The 21,670-nt window shown below is 34.6% G+C and overlaps 1 protein-coding gene across 1 annotated transcript in view; it reads right to left on the reverse strand.

Moving 5' to 3' along the window:
* Positions 1-21,670, reverse strand: part of ANKRD50 (ankyrin repeat domain containing 50) — a 47,682-nt gene that overhangs the window by 14,475 nt on the left and 11,537 nt on the right. The gene's annotated exons all lie outside the window — the stretch shown is intronic.

Raw genomic sequence — 21,670 nt, forward strand, 5'->3', positions numbered from 1 at the left:
TATTAGAACAAAAAATATTATACAAGTTTCAATTCCTTACTTTAAGTACAACACTGGTCCCAAATAGTTTGTATTTCCAATTACAGCATGTTGAACAATCAAGAGTATGTGGGTGTGTGGGTGTGTATAATTCAGCATAATTAACAAAGGCATTCAGAACTGAAGAAAACTATATTTCAATATTCCCTTTCTGATTGTTTTGAGTCAGTGATAAAAAGTGTGATTTCCTTATGACAAAGCTAAAATGTGTTGCAGAGTGGAAAACAAAACAAACTCTGGGGATCACCTTAATAAAAAGCAAAATATCAAGAATTCTGTAGCAGAAGTATTTTATCACCATTTTTCCCACAAAATTACTGCAGTTTATACAAGCTTGTCTTCCACAAATTTTATTTTAAAAGACTGTACAAAGATGAACTATATTCTAGGTCCCATTTGACATATTTTCAAACTTCAAAGTAAAGAATGAAGTATTAGGCTTTACTCCATTAATTAATGTATTTCCTATGCATGTAACTTATATTGCAGTTGAATATAACTTTTTCATAAATACAACAATGCTCATTCATTTTCAACAAATATTTACTTGATGTGTGCTGTGGGGTCAATAAGGTGCTGAGCAGATACAACAGTGAAGAGGACATAATCCATCCAGTTATGCACACCAGAAACTTACAAATAATGTGTTCTAAAAGTGTGTTTTCTTAGTCTTTCAATATAATAGCTACCAAGATCTAATTTATCACCATGCAAGAATCAATATTTCTTTTTAAAAAATCTCAAATATCCTGTAACATCATCACTGTAGGCCAACCTACCTCAATTATTCATCTCTTTTACCTGGGCTACCCTAACAATCTACATGCCTCCAACAGCTTGCCTCCTGTGAGTTTCTACGGCAGCCAGGGTCACTTCAAATGTTATTCCAGCCAGACTAGCCTTCTTTCAATGACTTCATGAGACACAATTACACATGGGCCTTTTCATTTGCAGTTTCCTCTGCCTGGCATGCACTTCCCATCTCTCTTCATGTAGTTTATCTTCAATTTTAAGTTGAGAGTAACCTTCTTAAGGTCAAATCCCTATTACATGCTTCCATAACGTCAAATACAGTAGTTCTTTTCCACTCCACTAACAAATTTGCAATTTTATATTTAATTATGTAGTGTCTTTTTAAAATTTCTCTTTAGCTGTAAGCATCAAGAGAAGAGAGACTAAATTGGTTTTACTCATCAGTATACCCCTAGAACCTAGCATAGTGCCCACAGTAGAACCTGAAGACGACATTGTTGCAAGCTAGAATGGAAAATGAATTAACTTCAATGTACTGTTCTCAGTGCTGTAAGAAAAAGCAGTAAAATTACTAACAAGATAAGAAGAAATGACCAACTCAAGTGCAGTAGGTAGGGAAGGAAGAGAATGTCAGAATAATATTCATGTATTAGGTGCTCAAGATGAACTAAGTTTTGAGGAACCAATCATACTGCTACAGGAGGGTAGAGGGAAGGTGGAGTAATCCTGGCAAGGAACATGCTGAGTTTGGGAAAACCTACTCTATTGTATCTTACACATATATTTTGTCCATTATGAACACAAAGATGGCTGATGAAAAATCAGTAACGTAGTCATATAGTACAATATATAGAGAACACGATATACTAGAATAATGTACATAATAAGTACCACTTCAGATATAGCACACAGGAAGCCATCTTAAGTTACTTTTGACAGGGAAAGTGTGGGGGCGACGTCAGGGAAATCGGGAATTGAGGTTGGTAAGGTAATGAGCCAGGAGAAGGAGTTTAGTCAGGAGAAATAGCTGGGGATAGGGGAGGACACACAGGAAAGAAAATCTAGTTGAGGCAACAGCACATGCAAAAGCTTAAAGAAGAGAAAAACCAGTGAAGTATGGAAGAAAGAATTATGAGAAGCATGAAAATGAGTAAATGCTGGGTATTATAAATTGTGGGCTTTGCTCTAAGGGTATTAAGGAGCCACTGAAATATTTTAAGCAGGAAATTGATATGTTTATATTGGAGTTTAGAAAGGTAACTCTGGTATATGTGAAGGAAAATCTGATGTAGGGTAAGTCTAGAAGGAAAGAGTGAGATATGAGGCCAATGCTTAGAACTTAGAAAAAAAATATCCATCCAGAACTACCACTATGACCAAGGCCATCACTGCCAACTTTAATTCAGTACTCTATATGCTTTAAGTACTTCACACATATATTAACTCATCTGATTCTCACCTTAATTCTTTAAGGTGGGTACTATTATAATACTAATTTCCAGGAAAGGTAATCAAGGCACAAGAGGATCAGTCACTTGTTACTTTATAAGTGGTAAGAAAGGGATTCAAGTCCAAGGTCTGGTTCCAGAACCTACACAAGGGGGACCATCCATCCTGGTTTGCCTGGGACATTCCCAATTTCAAGTACTGTGTCTCAGGACCCAGCCCCACCTCTTCCCAATCTCCTTCTCCCCTAGTCCTGGGCACATCATAGTGGGGGTCACCCTAGTCTCCACTCTTACCCACTATGGTCCACTGACTAGCCATAACCAATACGAGAAAGTAAATTATAAATTAGTAGCAGTGAGGATAGCAAAAAGTAGACAGATGTGAAAGAAATTTGGTGAGTAATATTAATAGGATTTAGTGATTATCTCCTTTCTTTTGCCTATTCCAGGATATTTGCTCTTCTTTACCTAGTTTCTTATAGTGGAAATTGAAGTCATTTTTCATACTTTCCTTCTCTTCTAATATAATCCTTTAATGCTGTTAATTTCCCTCTAAGCATTTTCAGTATCATCCACTTAAAAATAATTTCCTTTTGATTTCTTCTTTAAAACATCCGTTATTTAGAAGTGAGTTATATAGCTTTCAAATAATTGAGAATGTCCCAGTTATCTTTATCTGTATTATCACAGTTTAATACAACTGTATCAGATAACATGTTTTGTGTAACTTCCATAACTTCAAATTGATTGTGACTTATTTTATGGCCCAGAGTATATCTATCCTAGCAAATGCTGTGTATGCACTTAAAAAGAATGCATATACTGTTGTTGCTGGGCAGACTGTTCTGTAATTGGCAATTAGGTTCATTCGGTAACAGTATTGTCCAAGGGTCCTATGTACTTACTGATTTTTGGTTTATTTACTCTATCAGTTGTTAAAAAGGGAGTGTTAAAATATTTGAATATAAGTGTCTACTTCTTAAAATAGTGTTAATTTTGCTTCCTATATTTTGAAGTTCTGTTTTAAAGGCTACAAATGTTATGACTATTATATCTTCTTAAGTAACTGGCCCCTGTATCATTAGAAAAGGACTCTATATCTAGTAATAGTCTTTTCTCCAAAATCTACTTTGTCTGATATTAACGTAGGCACACCACCTTTCTTTTAATTAGGGTTAGCATGGCATATACTTTTTTATTTTTTTATATTTAAGCTATTTGCCTCTTTATATGTGAAGTGAAATTTTTATAGGCAACATAAAATTAAATCTTGTATTTTTACCCAGTCAAATTCTATCCTTTAATTAAGATATTTATCACTTACACTTAATGTAGTTGTTACTAGGGTACAGTTTAAATCTATCATGTTTTTGTCCACATAATTTTGTAGCACACATGTATGTCAGTAGGATATATTACTAGGAATAGAATTGTTAGATTAAAGGACACCTTTATGTATATTTTGATAGATATTGCCAAAGTGATGCTGTCCTTATAAATTTTATATATATATACACACATATATACATATATACACACACACATAACGTACATATATACTCATATATGTAATGTGTGTGTACATATTTATCACACACATATATATGTATATATTTATACACACACAGGCAACAGTTGTGTAACAGTAGGTGTTTTCCTAGCCCCTCCATAATAGTGATTAATGTTATTTACTTTTTCTACAGCTAGGTGAAAAATGGCATCCTCATTATAGTTAAAAAAACTATATAATACATATATTAATATTAAATACTATACAATATATAATAGTTGTACATATTTTGGGGGTACAAAATATGTGATATTTTGATACCTACATGCAATGTGTAATGATCAAATCAGGGTAATCGTGGTACCTATCACCTCAAACATTTATATCTTCTGTGTATTAAGAATATTACCATTCTTCTTTTCTAGCTATTTTGAAATGTAATAAATTATTGTTAACTAGTATTATTGAATACTAGAACATATCCCTTCGATTTATGTACCCCATTCATGCTTTTAATTTATATTCCTTACCATAAGGGCAATTATATTCACATGTGCCTAGGAATCATATTTCTTTTTCTTTAAATTGTGTTTTCATACACTTTACCCATTTCCCTAAACACTGCTAATTTTTCTCTTATTGGCACTCTTTAAGTGTTAAGAAATTGAGATAGTGCCACTCCACTCCAGCCTGGGTGACAGGGTGAGACTCTGTCTCAAAAAAAGAAAAAAAAAAAAAAGAAATTGTTGTATGTAATACAATTTTTTTCCACCATTTGTCATTTTTCTTTTGACTTTTTGAAAGGTTTTTTTTTGGACATGTACAATTTCTTTTTTTTTTTTTTTTTTTTTTTTACTTTTATATAGATAACACATCAGTCTTTTTTTTTTTTCCGTTTATAGCTTCTAAGTTTTTCTAAGTTTTATGTCACATTTCTGAGGGGATTCCCCAGTTCAGTGATAAGAAAAGATTTTTGCTATGTTCCATCTCATTCTGTTGTTTCACCAACTGTTTTCCAAGCACTTATATCTCTGCTTCATGCAACTGTTTAACTCGGGCAATCACTCATTAATTGTTTTCATTTAAGGCAATATATTTGGTCAAAGATTCCTTTTGTTCCATGAAAACATTTTTTATGGTGTTTCTTATGCCCTGTTTTTCACATTCCTTCCCCATTTGTTCTTGAGATATATTTTATGTATCCTGTGATAGCTCTTTTTGAGTAAATTCTTTCTGGATCAGCAATTAAAAGTTAAGTGTATGCAGTGTCTAGGCTGGCAAGAAGTCTCCTTATGCATCAGAGTTATAGGTATAAACAATTTCTTTGACCTTTGACTTCTCCCCAGCAAATTAAGATCAAAAACTATGGGGATGTACACAACCCGTAGAGTTTACTACACCCAATACCTTTTACTACACCCAATACTACACTCAATACCTTCCTCCTGCACATACATGGCTCATCTGTGTGACTCATTTTGCCCTCCCCTCTTCATTCTTTCTATATGCTTATCTGGGTCCAGGAAACTTCTAGCATAAGTCTATAACTTATCTCCCTGGGATCAAATTAGAGCTTTTGTCCTCTTGATATTCATCAGAATATGCACTTATTTCAACGAATAATGGTCTGCCAGCTTTGCATCTCAATTTGATATTAACTTTCACATTAGATTGAGGTTTGGGATTATAGCTCTCTCATAGTTTCAAAATACATAGAGCTTTTCATTCACTTTCTTGCCTTGAAGTTATTTCCCAGTACAATGTAAAATGGTCTTAGTCATGTTAAAAGTAGATAGGATTCATTCCTAAGTCCTCCTTTTCGTTTTAGCACATTGTCTTCCTTTCTGTTTTAACACTAAGCTTTTTTTTTGTTTTGTTTTTTCCCATTCAGGACCTATTTCTAACACTGAGCTTTTTTCTCTGCCAAGAAAGCTCCCTTCCCCAGGCAGTACTTCTTATCCTTCAGGTTTCAACACAAGTTTTACTCCTGAAAGAAGCCTTCTCTGACCACCATATCTAAAGCAGCCCTCATCATCATTACTGTTCCTGCAATTGTTTTTTTGTAGCATTTATCACATTCTTAGATTAACTTGTTGTGTTACTTCGGTACTGCTTTTGTTACAAGGCTGAGAGTGAAGCTCCTGCACACCTCCACATCTCCTCGCCCACAGTGTAGGCTCCAGGAGGGCAGGAAATATGCCTATCTTGAGCACTGTTAAGTTTCCCAGCACTCAAAACCACTCTTAGCACATCATAAACACTCAATAAATTTGCTCCATGAATGAATGATACTTGATGGAAAAAGTTTTGTTACTTTAAAACAAAGGATTAAAAATTTACTAAACTCAGAATTCCCATATTAAGTTCCCTTTCAATTATTTCAAAAGCACCTATTTGGGGATATCTACATCAAGTGACACACAGATTCACATTTTTCTGTTAGGTTACATTTTATCATTTGTAAAATGAAAATCCCACCAAAGTATGTGTACACAACACATAAATAATTTAGACAATCTAAAACAGATTTTTCTGTATTTGTGAATATTTATATACATGTATATTATTATTATTCCAAATGAGATAATGTAATGAGTTATCACAATCATACAAAGATAACACCGTATTTAAAAGCAACGGTATTATACAGGGTTTGACTTTGTATGTGTATCTTAACTAAATGTCTTACATTTCTTACCTTCATTAATATTGAGCCAATATTTATTACATTCTTAATTTTTTATTAATTCAATTTAAAATCGAGTTAGTTTTTCCCCCATTTTCAATTGTCTTGAAAATGAGGAATGCCAAGATCATCCTTCTGTAGCTAGCCTTTTATTGATTAATTTTTTTAAAAAAAGTGACAGATAAAATTATATGTATTTACCATGTATAACATGATGTTTTGAAGTAGATATACATTGAGGAAGGCCTAATTCTAACTAATTAACATATGTATTACTTCACATAGTTATCATTTTTGTGGTGACACTCTTGATTTCCTGGCAGAAAGGCAGCTGAAACTCTGAAATGAAAGACATCCATTGTTCTTTTTCTTTGATACAATGAATTTACTTACTGCCTTTTTCTTAGGAGATTAATAAGCTTTTAAAGCTACTATAAATAAATTATAAGGAATATACTATTAGATAATAGATGGATAAACAAATTGAACATGTAAAAAGTGTCTTTAGAGTTAAAATTGTTTCTATGAAACATCAGGTTTCAGCTCGCTTTCTTCCTCACTTGTTCAGACACAGAGTATTAGGAAGAGTGTCCCTCCTAGCCTTTTAACAAAACACCTCAGACAAGCTGGAGGGAGAAAAATTGTGAATTACAGACAGAATGTGGAGCCCCTGGGGCCACTGATAAAGAGCGTTCACACTCTCTTGCTGCCTTTTCTCTACTGACCCCTTAGGGGTTTAAAAAATACAGCAACCACCCTGGCTGGGAAAGGTATGGAATGAAGCTCCGCCCCCAGACTAGGCTCTTCTCCCATATGACCCCTATGGAAAATCCTTAATAAGGAGTGGGTGGGGAGGAATAGAATAAGCATTACTTGTCCTTGAGGCACAAGTGGAACCCACTGCAGCCTACAGCAATGGGATGGGCAGGATCAGAAGACCTCACCCCAGACTGAGGGGTATAATATAATCTTAATCAGAAAAACAGAAAATGTCCCCATTCTCTGCCCTCACTGCTGAGAGAGTTGCAGAAGAGAAGAATTTGAGAGCTGAAGGTAGAGAAGATATTGAGAAAATCCACCTGGAAAATCAGCCCCTGCCCTAAATACAACATATTATTAGAAGATTTGAGGTCAGAGGTGCACTGAGGGTACCCACAGCAACAACAAATATCAAACTTTGTGACTCCTAACTAGTTTAACTCACCTCTCCTCCACATTAAAGCATCCTGCAGAAAACAAAAACTAGGCCCATTTCCAGGTAAAGACTATTTACAATTATTTTCCAGTTGTTTGACATACGGTATGTGGCTTCAAAAAATAATTATAAAATACTAAAATAACGGAAATAATTCTGAAAGAGAAAAATAAAGTTGAAGGACTCAAACTACCCAATTTTAAGATTTACTATTAAAGCTAGTGCAATCAAGACAGTATGCTATGTATTTGTTAAAGACAGATACATAAAAATTCTGGAAACAGAGCAGCATAAATGTAGGAACATGATTTTTCACAAAGTTGTAGAGGTAATTCAATTGAGAAAGGCAGGGTTTTTTTTGTTTTTGTTTTTGTTTTTTTCCAACAAATGATGCTGAACAAACAATGATAGCTGGATGCCCAAATGCAAAAAAGATGAACTTCAATACATATCTCTCACCCCGTCACACAAAAATTTACTCAACACAGATCATAAACTAAGTGTAAAACATAAAACTATAAAACTTTTAGGAGAAAATCTTTGTAATACTGAGTTAGGTAAAGAGTTTTTAGACACTTCACCAAAAGCGGGATCCATAGAAGGAAAAAAAAAAATTGAAAACTTGACTTTATCAAAATTAGCTATAGCTATTAGATACTGTTAAGATAATGAAAAGAAAAGCTGAAGACTGGGAGAAAATATTTGTAAAGCAAATTTCTGACTAAGGCTCATATTAAGAATACATATATTACTCTCGAAACACTAAGAAAACAAAAATTGTTTTTAAATGGGCAGAAGATTGAAATAGACACTCTAAAGAGGAAGAGAGAAGGGCGTCAAATAAACATAAAAACATGCTCAACATCATCAGTCATTAGAGAAGTTCAAATTAAAACCACAGTGTGATACCACTAGATACCTATTAGAATTGTGCAAATAAGTAAAAACCCTGACAACACCAAGTGCTGGTGCAGAGCAATGGCATAGCCATTTCCAATGGTACAACCACTTCGGAAAAGTCTGACAGGTTTCTAAAAAAGTTAGATACACCTACTGCATGTCCTAGCAATCCCACTTCTAAGTATTTACCAAAATGAACTGAAAATGTATGGCCACATGAAAATCTGTAAATAAATGACATAAATGTTTACAGCAGCTTTATTTATAATCCCCCAAATTAGAAACAGTGTACAGGATCTTCTACTGGTGAAGGGATAAACTAACTGTGGCATATCCATACAACAGAGTATCACTCAGTCATAAGAGAAAAAACAAAAAAGAAAAAAAAACTACTATTGATCCACACAACAGCATGGGTGAATCCTAAATGAATTTTCTAAGTTAAAGAGCCCAGTTCCAAAAGGCTGCACATACTATTGCATTTATGTGACACATGGAAAAAGTAAAACTATTGTAGGAATAAAATTTACATCAGTGGTTGCCATAGGTTGGAGTGGGGGAAGGAGTTTACTAAAAAGGACAGCAAGTAGGAATTGTTGGGGTGATGGAACTGCTCTATATCACAACTAGGTGGATCCATGACTCCATGCATCTATCAAAATTATAAAACTGTACTCTACAAACAGTAAATTTTACTGTATGAAAAATGAAAATAACGCAAAATTATTACTTGTTAACGTTTCTTTGAAATTCAAAAGACATAGCTTGGTACTACCAGGGAGTCAGAATATTCAGAACTCAGAAGACTAACTATGTCCTCCATATGGGTAATATTGAGCAAGTCATTGTTAATGAGTTGTCCTCTTTCCAGTTGGTACTCTGAGGTTCTTCTGAACAGACCAATGCTCTCAGATCAGATCATTAACACTGAAGTCAGCGAAGCCCATCTAGACCTACCAGAATGCTGAATCAAACCATAGGATTCTGTTTTCCAGGATCTGACCAACAATTGGTGCCTTATCAATTTCTCTAACCTCATAAGCCCTGCACTTGGTTCTTTAAACAGATCCTCCCTTTGGCCTTAGAACTTTCATATATGCTGGAATTTCCACCACTCCTCACTTCAAGGTTTTTATTATCCTTTAGAGATCAGCTCAAATATCACTAATTCAGAGAGGTCTTCCCTGACTACATTTCTCACCCGACAACCCAAAGTAGGTAAAGTTCTCCATGTATACACTCCTACAACATCCATGAAAGCCCTTATAACAAGTGTAATTCATCAAGTAACTAACGAATTGGCAGTTTAGCATCCACTTTCAAAAACTTTGGGAGAGAAGGAACCACCTACATATTATTCACCACTGCATTTCCAGCAGCTAGCACAGAACTTCACACAAAGTGGATGATTTATAAATATTTATGGAATGAATGAATGAATGGGTTTACTTCATTATTGATATACAGAACAGTGCTTATTCATTCCAGTGTCACGTCTTTAAGATGAAACAAAAACAACAGTTCACTGTTGGCTTGCACTCAGCTCCTAGGTGCTTGTGATGGTTCATTTTATGTGCCAACTTGACTGGGCCACAGGGTGCCCAGACATTTGGTCAAATATTAATGCAGGTATGTCTGTGAGGGTGTTTCTGGATGAAATTGACATCTGAATGGGTAGACCGAGTAAAGCAGATTGTCCTTCCCGATGTGGGTGGTGGCCTTCATCCAATCAAAGATTGAATACAACAAAAGGCTAACCCTTCCACCTGACTGCACGAGGTGCAGCAGTCCTTTTCTGCCTTTGGACCTGAAAAATCAGCTCTTCTTGGGTCTTCAGACTGCTGGCTTTCATACTGGAATTTACACCATTAGCTCTCCTGATTCTCAGGCCTCCAGGCTCCACTGAAATGAAACTAGTGGCTCTCCTGGCTTTGCAGCTTGTTGACTACAGGTCTTAGGATTTCTTAGCCCCAAAATTGTGTGAGCCAATTCCTTACAATAAATCTCTTTTAATACATATATGGCTCTGTTTGTCTGGAGAATCATAATACAGGGCTTACTACGAAAATTTCCCTTCATATAGGTTACTTTATTGAATTTATTCTTACATAATTTGTGTTTTTTAAAATGTGTATTCTATATCTTATACTTGTACCTACAAAACATTTATATCTTCCCATCCACTTTTGCAGTATTAGTCTATTCTTACCATACTCCAAAGTACTAGATTAAAGGCTGTATGATTTTTTTGGTTTGGGCTCTAGAAAGAAGCAAATTAAGCTGCTACCAAAGGAAATGATAAAGTTACACAAAAACAAACAAAAAATTCGTGTGTCATTAAGAAAGGAGTATCTCTCAAATGCAGGGACATTTGGAATATGCCAAAATGTGGCAAAAACTGTTACTGTCACTCAGGAGTAACAATGAGTACTCAACATCTTTGACTTCTGCAAGACTAGAGAAATATCCATATGTCATCTCTGAGATCCCAGCTTCCAGAAAAATGGCAACACACAATTACCTCATTTCCTATACTCTTGATAACTGATCTTTTCTTAAGATTAAGCTGCATTATATAAATTACCAGCTAACCTTTGAGGAGAGGGAGCAAATCTTCTGAGAAAAGTCTTTTTTAATATTTGTAACAGATTTATTTTCATGTAAAAGCATTTCCCCAAAAATGTACGTTTCCAGCTAATAAGCTAGAAAAAATAGATATTGGTAATTAAAAATAGGAAAATACAATAAACAGTACAATAAAATAATCAGTCATTTAAAATAAATAGCATTACCTTTACAAATTAAAGTGTTACCTTAAAAAATTTTAAAAAGACCATGCATGGTTTACTACAATTAACTGCTGTAGGCTTTAACATCTCCCCACTCTTGGGATGCTGTTAAATAATTCTTACAATTTTTGATAAAAATTATACTACTAGAACACTCTATTGTAAGTTTGGGGTGAACAGTACAGTTATATTTCTTTAAGTCCACTGACGTGTGTGAGAGATGGCAAGACCAAGTATAGAAAGAAGGAAGAAAGAATCAATTGGGGCTCATGTACCCCAAACAAATTTGTGAGTATTTTTCAGAGATACATTGTCTGACTCACTTATACTTTCTATTAAATAGTATAGGCATACATTAACTCAATAAATATAATGTATTCTCTTTGGTATGGCCTTAACAGTAAATGGTAGAGGAGTATCAGGAGGAACAATCAAATAGGACTGAGAGAGAAAGGAAGAAAGGACTAGGATAGAAAGAAATAGAGGAAGAGGCTCTATGGTTTGAATTGTAAATGGAGTGGCAATTCCCCACTTTCACTTATGATTCAAAATATTATGTTATTCTGCACTTCTTTTGTTATCCATTGGTTTTAAAAAGGAGAATAGTACTTACATTTTTAACTCTCTGAAGATACTAAAGTTCAATAAATTATTTTTTGGGGGTTATGATCAGTGTAACATTAGTAAAACAAAGTTTGTAGCAAGGATTTCCCTTTTCTGCTCTAAACAGTACACTTAAAACATTCTGATGTCTCATGTAATTCTCTCCCCCTGGCCCTTTTTGAGTCTCCTACAAACAGTACAATATGAATGAAAAATACACTTTTCTCTAGGAAAAACTGTGTGCCTCTAGTGAAAGGTCCTAAAATTAGGGCAGAAGAGATGCAACAGCATCTCTTGTTGGATCCAACAGCAATCCAAAATTACTGATCACTGATTTCTACTTGAAAGCAGTACACAAGTTGAGCATTCCTATTCCAAAAATCTGAAATACAAATCCAAAATGCTCCAAAGTCTGAAACTTTTTGAGCACTGACATGATAACACAAGTGGAAAATTCCACACCTGACGTCATGGGACAAGCCGAAGTCAAAATGCAGGCACACCACACACAGTTTATTTGTGTTCCCAAGGGAAAAATAAAAAATTACCTTCAGGCTATATGTATAAAGTACAGATGACACATAAATGAATTTCATGTTTAGACTTAGGTCGCATCCCCAAGATTTCTCATTACGTATATGAGAATATTTCAAAATCAAACAAAATATATATCCAAAATCTGAAACATTCTGATCCCATATATTTTGGATAAGGTATACTCAACTTGTATTAATTCAGGCTGCTCTGCTTTCGGAAGTGGATAATGAACTAAAACTCTCAAGTACTAAACACTCAATATATAGACACTGAAATATATGGTTGGAAAGTGACTTAACTGGTAAATATATCAAAGCAATTTGGCTTTCTGGAGGGAGGTAACGGTTAGGGGGATATAATGCATTTGTCTTTTAAATTAAATACATATGTAATGTATGTTGATTAATTTTCTTCTTCAGGAAGTCAAGCTAAACATAAAAAAACCATCCTGCTAGGTTTAAATGTTTGAGTCCCTCCCAAAATTCACATTAAAATCCTAACCCCCTAACCCTCTTACACCTAACCCCCAGGTGTAAGAGGCAGGGCCTGTAAGGAGGCAATTAAGTCATGAGGGCAGAAACTTCATGAATGGTATTAATGTTCTATAAGAGACCCCAGAGAGCTAGTTCATCCCTTTTATACCATGTGATGACACAATACAGCAAGAAGGTGCCATCTATGAACAAAGAAACAGGACTTGACCAGACTTCAAATCTGCCCATATCTTGGGCTTGGACTTTCCAGCATCCAGAACCAAAGAAGCAAAAGAAATAAATGCTGTTACTTATAAGCTACCTAGTCTATTGCATTTTGTTTTAGTAGCCTGCATGGACTAAGACACAAACCGACATTTATGCCTAGAGTACGTAGAAGCACGATCTCTATGGATTTACCCATTTATCCCTCACCCAAATCTTGTAAATTAGATACTATTATCACTTCCATTTCACAGATGAAGAAACAAAGGTTTTGAGGGTAAGTAGCTTGCTAAGTGAGACAAGTAGTAAACGGCAGAAGAAGAAATAGAATTCTCTTCATTTCAAAGTTCCTCTTCTTAATTATTGTGTTAAATTGCTCCTGAAAATATCAAAGAGTATAAGATAAGAGCGTGAGGTCCAATATTAAACAAGGAAGTTCTTAAAACCTGGCTAAACCAGGCAAGTGATGTTAACTTTTTAGCAATTAAATTAGCTGAAAATATTTTTGTGGAAGAAATAATATTGTAACTTTTAAGGTCTTCTAACTGGATATGCTACTTTTCAAATTTCACTTTCCTGAGGGTATTAAACATTCCTGTTTGTTTGCTACAAATTCTTTACTAAAAATCACTTATCTCAATACTGAAATTCCAGAAAAATCAATAGATGGCAGGTGTTTGAAATAATTTTTCTGAAATTATTATATAATTAATATCAAGGGTCTAATTACCTACAGCTCCTGAATTCACTAAATCTGGATCTGTAGTTAATTACCTATGATGTATCAGAATACTTTTTATGTATATCTGAAGCCTGCTCTCACAAGTTTCATTTTATTCAGTTACCCCTTATACTACGCGAAATGCAGAATTATGATTTTTAAACAAAAATATCGTCCAATTTAATGGTTTTCAATTGTAAGTATCCGTATATTTTTTCTACATTTATTACCAGTTACCTTGATATTTATGGGATTTAAAAAATTAAATTATATATAACATTAGCAGTTTATCCATTCTGAATTCTGAAGCCTGAAATCTCATTACTACCTAGAAGGTAAACTCTAAATGTATGTTTTGATGATAAATTTCAATAAATAGTAATGAGATTTGTTTTGATGCTAAATTTCACCTAGAAACTAAACTTTCTAAAATAGTTGGGGAGTATATGCTGACACATCTGCCTATCACTTTATTAACCAAATGATTAAAGTCTTGCAAAAAGCCAGGTATTAAAAATATGTTTTTATATAGGATGAGAAGTAGAAAAAATAATGCACTAACAATTCTTACCCAATATATCTCGTCTTATTTTGGGAAAACAAACCTAGACCTTCTTTTCTTAGGAGCAAAATTACCCATCCAATAAAGTAAAGCAAGTGGAACAGGAAACAACAACAACAACAAAAAAACAGGCAATACAATTAATACTTCCAATCGGGGAACAAATATTATCTATGCATTTACTAGGATAAAAAACTAGTAAGTAAAATTGATAATTAAAATTAGTCCAGGAGTTTGGCCCAAATGTAGAATACAATTTGTCTCTGAATTTTGGACTAAGGTGTAGTGATTTCACGCTTTTATAAACTGTCTCCCCTTTGTTAAAACATAGCAGGGAAATATGGAATTGAAAATAAAAAGAAAAATATAGCCAGTCAAGAATAAGGTAAACATTTCAAAGTATCAGAAATGAAAAAGAAGCATAACAAGATAAAATCTCTAGCTTGCCAAGAAAGTATGCAAGGCCACCTAGAGATTTGCTGATGGAAGTAAAGGGAATACAAGTTCTCCCACTTCTAGCAACAGGACTCAGGCTCACTGTTTGGAACTAGGAGCTGGGGCTAGGGCATGCCTTATTAATAATGAAAGAAAGATGAAACAAAAAGCACTGCTGACTACCACCCAAGGCTATGGCTTTTAAGAAGCAGCAGGGAGCACATAAAGTTAGTCTCAATGGAGACAGGAACTGAATCTAAAAAGATCATGGGTCAGTGACTGAATTTACAAAATCGTTAGTATCAGCTTGGAGTAGGAACTTCATATCTCAATTTTTAGCCCTCATTCAAGATCATACTGGGGATGGGGAATGGTGGAGGCAATCAATAACAATTAGAGCAGGAAGAACAAAGAGGTAGAAATGGTAATAGAGAAGAAATCCAAAAAACAGAGTGAAAAAAATTACAAAACTTACAATGCCCAGAAAGAGAGCAACAAAATCAATGATCAGAATATGAATTCATACCCAAATTAATTTATAAAACTGTCAAAAAATTAAAAGAAAATGTATAGGTATAAAGTCAATTTTTTAAAAAAGAAATTATTTAACAAAGGTACATATCCAATAAAATTGGAAAGAGCCAGAGAAATCTTGTTTATAGAAACTTCTACTGCCAGATAAAATGTAGTAGGTGGCAGCAGCCCAAAACTTCCATTGCAAGAACTAGAAAAAAAAATGAATAAATTACAAAATTTATATTTTTCAAGATATGAGAGGGCTTGTTGAAGCAAGAAGATAAGAGGAATTAGAATTTCAGAGGATAGGAGCTCTTCTAAAGTGAGCAAAAGAATGACCTGCTAATTTCTTCTCAGGGGTTATTTGCTAATTTGGGAGGCCTATAATGATTTTAGTTACAGACTAAGAATCAGGTTCGGCTCACCCTCAGGGACTCTATCAGGAGAACCAAACCAGCAAAGCTTTCAAGGGGTCAGTTATATTCCTCTAAGCAAAGTGCAAACATGTGGTGTCCTGAACACGAGGCTGAATTTCCTCAATGCACGTTTACTTAAATTCCGGGCCATGCTTAAAAAGCTGGGCAACTTGGCCAACTGCAACTAAAAGCCAACATGAAATCTCTTGTCGTATCTTGGAAACAAAATTCTGCTAAAGGGAAGGTGCTTACTTTAAGCATGTAAATCAGGAGATTTGCAAGAATTTGAAGGTATAAGGGGCAGGAAGCTAAAGAGCTAAACATAATTTCTTATGTTGGGGGAAAGAACTGAATTACCAAGGGTCTTTCAGAGCTGAAAAGACTCTTCTGACTCTCCAACCAAAAGCTTAAGAGACCCACATAAAAATAATAGAAATAAACCAAGGGTCTTAGTAATATTATAAAAAAGTACCAGCCCCACTTAATGCCTGACTGCATCAGCCCCTCACCCTATCTGTCCAAGGTTTTCTTGTTGTTGTTATTTTGTTTTAATTAGCCTTTTCTGATAAAAGATATCACCTGGAAATCTATAATCATTTAACACACTATCAGACATAAAATAAAAAATTATTAAACAGAAAAAAGGATTATAGATTGATAATCTGGAGAAAAAAGAGATAATAGATGCAGACGAATAATGCAAATATTTTTGCTAGCATAAACTAAAATAACCATGACTAATATGTTAAAGAAAGTAGATGGATAAAAATAAAGAATTATAATTTTAAAATGTAACCTATAAAAATAATGAAATAAAATTCCATTCTAGAACTAAAAAAAATATATTTGACATTAGGAACCCTGAATGTATTCAACACGACCCTCATTAGAACAGAAGACAGGATTAGAAATTCAAAACAAGTTGATAGAAAATACCCAAAATGAAGGACAGAGAAAAGAAAGAGAAAACAGAAAAAATGAAAAAGATGTGTGGAACACAGTTAAAAGGTACAACATACATACAATTGTGGTCCCCAAAGGAAAAGAATGAAGAGGCACTATACTATCTGAAGAAGTAATAGATTAAGGCTTTTCCAAACTTATGAAAAGCATCAATCCACAGATTTAAGAAACTCAATAAATATAAAATAGAAAAAATACCAAGAAACCACATTTTGGCATGTCATGCCAGAAATCCAAAGACAGAAACCCTTAAAAGGAGCCAGAGAAGAAAGGCATTATCTCCAAAGCAGCAAAAATAACGCTTCAAGAAGCTTTTCAACAAAAACTAAAAAGGTTTGAACAAAATGAAAAACAATGCCATTGTTTTAAGTTTTTTTGTCCTGGAGAATATAGTTACTGTTTTATCAAAATGTTATTTATATTAACACGTAGTGAATTATTAAACATATGAATATATATATTTAAAATGTATCAGTTTAAATTTCAAATATAGCAAACACATTGATAGATATAACTGACATAAAAATTATTTGAGGATCTCAATAATTTTTCACACCCCACATCCAATATGTCATATCAATCTTGAAACATAAATTAGGGTACACTTTTCACTTGCACTGATACTTCACCAAATCAAATTCAAGCACCACTGTCTCTCACTTCAATTACTGCACTGGTACTTACGGGTTTCCTTAGAAGGATAAAGCTGCTATTTATTAAAAAGGAGAAGACTAAGGGAGCAGCAAGATGTGGGATGGAAGTGAGAAGTCTAATTTTGAACATGTTCAACATTAGAATTCTAAGCAAAGAAGTTGAGTAAGCAGTTAGACTTATAGGTCTAGATTCAGAGAAGAGATCATGGCTGCATAAATAATATTGGGTCCACTGAGATATAGTTTATAATTAAGGCCATTAATGAGCTTTATGTAAGAAGCAAATACAAACAAAGAAAAGCCAAGATTTTAACCCTGATGTATTTCAAAATCAAAGGTTGGTGCTATGGTTGAGTGTTCCTGCCAAAACTCATGTTGGAAGCTTAATTCTCAGTATAGCAATGTTGGGAGGTGGTCAGTTTAAGAGGTGAATAGGTTATTAAGGTAGATTAATATGTTTCTCTTTAGATTAGATCTCCAGGGAATTGATTAGTTCCCAAGAAAGCAGGTAAGTTATAAAGTGAGGTTGCCTGTAGTGTGAGGTCTCTTTGCATGTGCCCGCTTCCCCTTCCACTTCTCTGCCATGCTGTCACATAGCACAAGGCCCTCATCAGAAGCCAAGCAGATACCAGCACCATGCTCTTGGATTTTCCAGCAACCAGAATTATGAGCCAAACAAACCTCTTTTCTTTAAAAATTATCCAGCCTCAGGTATTCTGTTATAGGAACAATAAATAGACTAATATGGGTGGTGAGATACGAAGAAAAAGTTGCTGGTATAAGAGGAGAGAAGCAAGCGAGAAAGTGAAGAAAGTGTTGCTAGAAGTGGGGTGGGGTGGAGGATGGGCAGCAGGAGATAAGTTATGTCAGGTATTTCTGCTGCGTTGAAGATTGAGAATTGGATTTAGCAACATGGAGGTCTTGGAATACTTGTAGAGTGGAAAATACAGCTTGATTACACTCTAATAGGATCATAAATGCATGAAAGAAACAATAGTAAATATAGATAGAATTTTTTGAAGCATTTGCTGTAAAAGGGAACAGTGAAGTTGAGTAGTAGTTGAAGAATGATATAGGCTGGGGGAGCGTTTTAAAAAGGGTACTAGTACAGGATATTTGAATAATGATGGGAAAGGGTAAAGTGCTTAAATATGTCATTGAGTAGGTGAGATGGGGTGGGATCTGGTAAATAAGTGAATGGAAAAGGAGCACAGATGGTTTAACCATAATTAGAGTATAGATCCATACTCTACAACCATAGTTAATGTAAGGCAGACTATGTAGATATAAATGCAGGAGGGTTAGTACAGATCTTCTAGTAAATGTGTAGATGTTCTCTTCTAAATATATATACGTGTATGTGTATATATATGCTATTTATTTTTATTTACTTTATTACATATATATGCTATTTTATTTTATTTACTTTTTATTATACAGGAAGCCAAGTTAACAGCTAAGAGTAAGGGTTGGGAGGTGGGCAGGGAGATATTAGAGGTTGAGAAGAGAGAAGTGTGAAATGGTCAAGTAGGTGAGCAAGGGAATGGATAGTTAGTGTTTCTCAGAGTGTGGTATGGGGACCCTGGAAGACTCTGAGAACTTTCTAAGGGGTCTGTGAGGTCAAAATTATTTTGAAAGAAATATTAATACAATATTTGCTTATTTCACTCTCATTTTCTTCTGAAGATATGGTGGAACTTCCAGGGGCTACACGATGTGAGGTATTGTAAGAGACTGAATGCACAAACAGTCCAATTGGGATTTTTGTTAGGATTGTATTGAATCTATAGGTTATTTTGTGGGAATGGCCTGTTTACAATATTGAATCCTCTAATCCATAAAAATGATATACTCCTCCATTTACTTAATTTTTTTCAGTTTTTCTTAATGTTTTGGTTTCCAGTGTACAGATTGAACACATCTGTGATTAGATTTATCACCAAGTATTCAGCTTGTTTTGTGTTATTGTAAAAGACAGTTGTCTGTAAATGAATTAAAAGAAGTTTGAAAACTGTTGCTATAGAATAAAAAATGTACAAAACTAGAGGTCGTAACAATTACGTGTGTATACCTATATATCTCCCCTTATGGTCAAACTACATAGGTTTTATAAAAAGTAAATTCACAAGAAGGGTCATCTATGGGGTGTGTGTGAGTAGAGTAGATCTGAATTAGAAAGGATACCCAGGGCTTTAAGTGTGGATTATTTGTTCGTTAAAACAAGACAGAAAAATCAGATTCAGAAGCAGATATGACCAAAAAAAAAAAAAATGGGTAGGTAAATGTATGTTTGCTTTCCTGTTTACTTTCCCGTATCACTGAAATGCTTCCGGGGACGAAAACAATCTATTATTTCCCCAACAAATTGCTTTCTTATAAGGATTTCTTATCCTCTGGGGCCATTAATTTTTCCCTTTGAATTCCTGTGACTTTGTGACCTGTGTCACTTTAAGCAGCAATTTAACCAACATATCCATTGAGATTGAATTCAAGTTTTTTCTCCTTTCCAAATAAATATTAATTTTAAGTCACAGTCTCAGAAAGAATGACAGCTATTCCACAGATCAAACTATGGATTTATGGAAAAGAGGAAAAAGGTGACCTCATATGACTCTCATCAAATAACATAAATCTAATGCTATTCAAAAGATTTTCTATTTGATAAAAATTAATTTCAACATAAATTTCAAAAGATACAAATACAATAACCAAAATAGGGTTTAAAAGAAATCTTTTTCATCTATAACTATATAATCTACATATATAAATTGTTCTACAAAAAAAAACACCATGGACTACTTAAAAACTGAACATGGCTAAAGCAATAAAAATTACCAGTGTGAACAAAATTATAATGTTTTAAATTAAAATATAAATAGTTATTCATTAATTCAAGAAATAATTACTAAGTTCCTACTGTATTATAAGCCCTGGATACAAAGAGGACAAGAAAAGCAAATACTCTGTTATGCCAATAGATGGGCAGACAGTCAAAAGAAACAAATGCACAAAATAGTTCCAGATCATTACAGATACTGAAAATTAAGAATAAAGACAGCTAAATGGGGTGATGTGATTTAAGACAATGATTGGCTAGGGGACTTCTAAAGATTCAGTGAATAAGGAAAGCTCTCTGAGAAGGCAGTGTTAAAGATGGTACCTAAATGAAAATAGGGCAAATAGCCATACAAGAATCTGCTGGCTGGAACATGGCTTATTTCAGAAGATAATAAGGGCAATGTCGATGAAGAGCAATGTGCAAGAATAAAGTAGTACAGGATAAGGTCAAAGTCTAGGCAAGGGTAGACCATGTAGAGCTTAGGTTTTATTCTAAACATAGTAAGAAGCCACTGGAAGGTTTTAAGCAGGAAAGTAACATGATCTGATAATTTGGCTTTCTGAAAATATGAGAAACAACAATAACAACAAGAAGAGCAGTTAGGAATCTAGTGCAGTAATAGTCCAGGCAACAGAAAATGGGAGTAGTAGTGATCGAGATAGAGAGAAGCGGAGGTATTTGTTTTATTTTGGAGACAGAACCAAAATATCTGGTGGATTGAATGTAGATGACAAATGAAACTGAGGAATCAATGGTGACTCCTATATTTCTGATAAAAATTAATGACTTCCCATTTTAAATATTTAACTTTTGTATCGTTAGCTATTTTCACAATAGTGGTATATCATAAATACTCCAAAACTCTGTGGCTTAAAGTAACAATCACTTTAGCTTTCTTCTGCATCTCTGCTCTTGGTGATTTACTCTAGGGTTGGAGACAAGTTGCAGGTTGGGTCCCATCTGCTCCACAGCCCTCTCATGTTCCTTGGATCAGCAGGCTAGCAAGATCTTGTCCTTCTGATTGTGGTGGCAGAAGCACAAGAAGACAAGCTCAACTTTAAGCTTCTGTCTGGGTCATGTGTGTTAATCCACTGGCCAAGGCAAACCTTAATGGCTGAGCCAGAATTAAAAGATAGAGAAATACACTTTTTTGTGTGTGTTTCGAGATGGAGTTTTGCTCTTGTTGCCCAGGCTGGAGTGCAATGGCGTGATCTCAGCTCACTGCAACCCACGCTTCCCGGTTCAAGCAATTCTCCTGCCTCAGCCTCCCAAGTAGGTGGGATTACAAGCATGCACCACCATGCTCGGCTAATTTTATATTGTTAGTAGAGACGGGGTTTCTCCATGTTGGTCAGGCTGGTCTTGAACTCCTGACCTCAGGTGATCTGCCCGCCTCGGCCTCCCAAA

Source organism: Pongo pygmaeus, chromosome 3 (genome assembly GCF_028885625.2).
Source record: "Pongo pygmaeus isolate AG05252 chromosome 3, NHGRI_mPonPyg2-v2.0_pri, whole genome shotgun sequence".
Taxonomy (NCBI): domain Eukaryota; kingdom Metazoa; phylum Chordata; class Mammalia; order Primates; family Hominidae; genus Pongo; species Pongo pygmaeus.